Genomic DNA, 5212 nt, shown 5'->3' with positions numbered 1-5212 from the left:
CAGTAGGTATATATAGATGTAGCTATATTACTTGATCTGTCAGTTGTTACAGTAGGTATATATAGATGTAGTTATATTACTTGATGTCTATCTGTCAGTTGTTACAGTAGGTATATATAGATATAGTTATATTACTTGATCTGTCAGTTGTTACAGTAGGTATATATAGATGTAGTTATATTACTTGATGTCTATCTGTCAGTTGTTACAGTAGGTATATATCGATGTAGTTATATTACTTGATCTGTCAGTTGTTACAGTAGGTATATATAGATGTAGTTATATTACTTGATGTCTCTCTGTCAGTTGTTTCAGTAGGTATATATAGATGTAGTTATATTATTTGATGTCTATCTGTCAGTTGATACAGTAGGTATATATCGATGTAGTTACATTAATTGATCTGTCAGTTGTTACAGTAGGTATATATCGATGTAGTTATATTACTTGATGTCTATCTGTCAGTTGTTTCAGTAGGTATATATAGATGTAGCTATATTACTTGATCTGTCAGTTGTTTCAGTAGGTATATATAGATGTAGCTATATTAATTGATCTGTCAGTTGTTACAGTAGGTATATATAGATGTAGTTATATTACTTGATGTCTATCTGTCAGTTGTTACAGTAGGTATATATAGATGTAGTTATATTATTTGATGTCTATCTGTCAGTTGATACAGTAGGTATATATCGATGTAGTTATATTACTTGATCTGTCAGTTGTTTCAGTAGGTATATATCGATGTAGTTATATTACTTGATGTCTATCTGTCAGTTGTTACAGTAGGTATATATAGATATAGTTATATTACTTGATCTGTAAGTTGTTACAGTAGGTATATATAGATATAGTTATATTACTTGATCTGTCAGTTGTTACAGTAGGTATATATAGATGTAGTTATATTACTTGATCTGTCAGCTGTTACAGTAGGTATATATAGATATAGTTATATTACTTGATCTGTCAGTTGTTTCAGTAGGTATATATAGATGTAGCTATATTACTTGATTTGTCAGTTGTTACAGTAGGTATATATCGATGTAGTTATATTACTTGATCTGTCAGTTGTTTCACTAGGTATATATAGATGTAGTTATATTACTTGATCTGTCAGTTGTTTCTTATGTCCAGAGTGGACTGAGCATGTGACCTAAAATAAATAGGGGTCATCTACTCCTTATGCTGTACCAGTGTACCAAGTTTGGTGTCAATCAAGCAACTGATTCTTGAAATATAGGAGACAACATATTACTATGTCTAGTTTGACCCTTAACCAAGTGAACCTAAAATTAATAGGGGTCATTTACTCCTTAGGATTTACCAGCATACAAAGTTTGATGTCTGTCAAACAAAGGGCTCTCAAGATATTGAGCGGACAGTATATTCCTATGTACAGTGACCCTTGACCTTGGACCATGTGACCTCAAAATCAATAGAGATAATCCACTTATGATGTACTAGTGTTCCAAGTTTGATGACTGTTAAGCAAAGGGTTATCAAGATATAAAGTGGACAGTATATTCCTATGTCCAATTTGGCCCTTGACCTTTAACCATGTGACCTCAAAATCAATTGGAATCATCTACCATCTTCAAAGTCTGATGCCTGTCGAGCAAAGGGTCATTAAGATATTGAATTCTTATGTCCAGAGTGGATTGACCCCTGACCTTTTGACCTGAAAATCACTTGTGGTCCTTTACTACTCATAACCAACTAACATATTTGGAATATCATTACTATCAAGTGAATGATTCTCAAGATATTGAGCGAACATGTGGTCAACCAATCGACAAGTGCAAGTAACCCCCCTCCCCCCTCCTTTCTTCTTTGAAAGGGGGCATAAGTAATTGTTTACAGAATCTCAAATATAGTCACACGAATTTAGAAATATTACTAAATTGGTTTCCGTACTTCTAAAACGTAGATATTGACATTCTCTCGCCAGAGGGCGCGTTACCGCAAGCTTCATAGTGCGTGGAACTCTAGGCAGAAAATGAAATACTGACTGTTACAATGACATTAATGGGTTTCCATACTTTTACCCTTAAAAATATTTATTACACCCGTATTTAACTCAATATAATATGCATATTGCTAACATCCTGTAATCAATTATCATGAAACACTAGGTCAGGAAGCTTTCATGTAAATCTCAGCTTTTCTGGCTCAGTGGTTCTTGAGAAAAAGATTTTAAAAGATTTTTCCTATATATTTGTATGTAAAATTTTGATCCCCTATTGTGGTCCCATCCAACCCCTGGGGGCCATGATTTTAACAACATTGAATCTGCACTATGTCAAGAAGCTTTCGTGTAAATTTCCACTTTCCTGGCCCAGTAGTTTTTGAGAAGAAGATTTTTAAAGACTTTCCCTCTATATTTCAATGTAAAACTATGATCCCCTGTTGTGGCCCCATCCTATCCTCGGAGGCCATGATTTGAACAAATTTGAATCTGCACTATCTTAGGAAGCTTTCGTGAAAATCTCCACTTTCTTGGTCCTGTAGTTTTTGAGAAGATTTTAAAAGATTTTCCCTATATAAAACTTTGATCCCCCCCTTGCGGCCCCATCCTGCCCCCAGGGGTCATGATTTGAACAAACTTGAATCTGCACAATGTTAGAAATCTTTCATGTAAATTTCCACTTTCCTGGCCGAGTACTTTTTTTGGAGAAGATTTTTAAAGATTTTCCCTATATATTTCTATGCAAAACTTTGACCCCCTTGTGGCCCCATCCTACCTCCGGGGGCCATGACTTTAACAATCGTGAATCTGCACTAGGTCAGGAAGCTTTCATGTAAATATCAGCTTTTCTGGCTCAGTGGTTCTTGAGAAAAAGATTTTTCCTATATATTTGTATGTAAAACTTTGATCCCCTATTGTGGCCCCATCCAACCCCTGGGGGCCATGGTTTTAACAAACTTGAATCTACACTATGTAAGGAAGCTTTCATGTAAATTTCAGTTTTTCTGGCCCAGTGGTTCTTGAGAAGAAGATTTTTAAATGACCTCACCCCATTTTTGTGATTATCTCCCCTTTGAAAGAGACATGACCCTTCATTTGAACAAACTTGAAAGCCCTTCACCTAAGAATGTTTTTGGCCAAGTTTGGTAGAAATTGGCCCAGTGGTTCTATTGGCCCAGTGGTCCTGGAGAAGAAGTCGAAAATGTAGAAAGTTTACAGACAGAAAACGGACAACAGGCAATCAGAAAAGCTCACTTGAGCTTTCAGCTTAGGTGAGCTAAAAAGAAATAAATTTTTTAAAGATCTTTATGCACAGGATTTATTTGCTCTCTGTGTAAGAATAAACAGAAAAGTTTGTGAGCCACTAAAAATCCGCATCACCATTGACAGCAAGAAGCATCTCGCATCACGAGCCGACTCAAAAATTATATTCGCATGAAATGCTGATCCTCCTTTACATACGTGGATATCATAAATTGACATGACAAACGCCAATATAATTAAAATTAGCCTTGTAAATCCACTCCTCTACTATATGCCCTGGCCATATTCAGAAAGGGACAAAAAAATTCTTCATTAATTGCTTTGAAACTGAGCTAACCAACAAAATAGGAAATAGTGAGGTCAAGGTCACAGGGAAGGCCAAGGTCATAACATAATGCTACAGTTGAATAGCTACCACTAATATGTATCAGTGTAAGAGTTTTCATAATAATATTGTCAATAGTTGCTTTGAAACTGAAGTAAACACCAAATATGGAAAAGTGAGGTCAAGGTTTAAGGAAATGTCAAGGTAAAAAAATATTGATGCAGTTCAATAGATGATACCAATATGCATCAGCATGTAAGGTTTGATGAAAATATCTTGTAATAGTTTATTTGAAATTGAGCTACATGTAAACACAGAGCTAAACGCAATGTGTGACAGAAGGACAGACGGAAGACGGACATGACAAACACTATATGCCCCGGCCAAATTCATGGCGGGACATAACAAAATCATTTTATAACCCCTACTTAATTGAGTAAAAAGTTGAGTTTGCGATGTCTCAACTTTCAAATTGATTTTATCACAAATAAAAAATTCTGTAGTGGGAAAATGAGTTAATTAAATCACTCCAACTACAGCGTAGTTGAGATATCCCCTGTGAGTGAGTGGGGAGGGGGACTGTAGCGAGAAAATGAGTTAAATCACTCAAACTACAGTGTAGTTGAGATATCGCCTGTGAGTGAGTGGGGAGGGGGACTGTAGTGAGGAAATGAGTTAAATCACTCAAACTACAGTGTAGTTGAGATATCGCCTGTGAGTGGGGAGGGGGACTGTAGAAAGAAAATGAGTTAAATCACTCAAACTACAGTGTAGTTGAGATATCGCCTGTGAGTGAGTGGAGAGGGGGACTGTAGCGAGAAAATGAGTTAAATCACTACAACTACAGCGTAGTTGAGATATCCCCTGTGAGTGAGTGGGGAGGGGGACTGTAGAAAGAAAATGAGTTAAATCACTCAAACTACAGTGTAGTTGAGATATCGCCTGTGAGTGAGTGGGGAGGGGGACTGTAGCGAGAAAATGAGTTAAATCACTCAAACTACAGTGTAGTTGAGATATCGCCTGTGAGTGAGTGGGGAGGGGGAGGAGGGAGTGAAACACAGATAAAGCGCTATACAAAACAGACCATTCAAAACATGTTTACAAGAACTGGTACATCATTAAGATTTTTCACCATTACCCACTGACAATTTAACATGATAGAAAAAGAAATGCAATTATAAAACAAAATTGATATTCTACTGAATACAGTGCTAGGAATGAATATTAGTTTGTTTTGAACATATTTTATTGATGAAATCAAAAGGATTGGGAACAAGTTCTGACAACTTACAAGTCCCTCTCCTAAATGAATATTAGAAGTTTTAATCAATAGTTTACAAAATTAGCAACACAAAACTTTTCTTAAATTACAGAACTGGATTAATAAAACATTGTATAAAATTCTAAAACAATAAGTGAATTAATTCTTCACTTTCATTAAATGAACATGAAATCACCACATAATGATTAATTCAAAATGAACATGAAATCACCACATAATGATTAATTCAAAATGAACATGAAATCACCACATAATGATATTCAAAATGAACAATTTGAGAAAACAAAAGCAATAAAATGAAACACAAGTACTGCTTACATTTTGATATACATTAATTTAATTAAAGTTACAAAACTGACTGAGCCAGAAAGGG

The 5212-nt window shown here is 35.3% G+C and overlaps 1 protein-coding gene across 1 annotated transcript in view; it reads right to left on the bottom strand.

Annotated features, from left to right (window-relative positions):
* Positions 1–4785: 4785 nt before the first annotated feature.
* Positions 4786–5212, bottom strand: part of LOC125656415 (inhibitor of nuclear factor kappa-B kinase subunit epsilon-like) — a 67724-nt gene continuing 67297 nt past the window's right edge. Inside the window, exon 18 of the mRNA XM_056144777.1 lies at positions 4786–5212. This exon is cut by the window's right edge and continues 1597 nt beyond it. The gene's annotated coding sequence lies outside the window, so the exon portion shown is untranslated.

This window comes from Ostrea edulis, chromosome 7, assembly GCF_947568905.1.
Source record: "Ostrea edulis chromosome 7, xbOstEdul1.1, whole genome shotgun sequence".
NCBI lineage: Eukaryota > Metazoa > Mollusca > Bivalvia > Ostreida > Ostreidae > Ostrea > Ostrea edulis.
The sequence above is the reverse complement of the archived record's forward strand: the minus strand, read 5'-3'. Positions and strand labels throughout refer to the sequence as shown.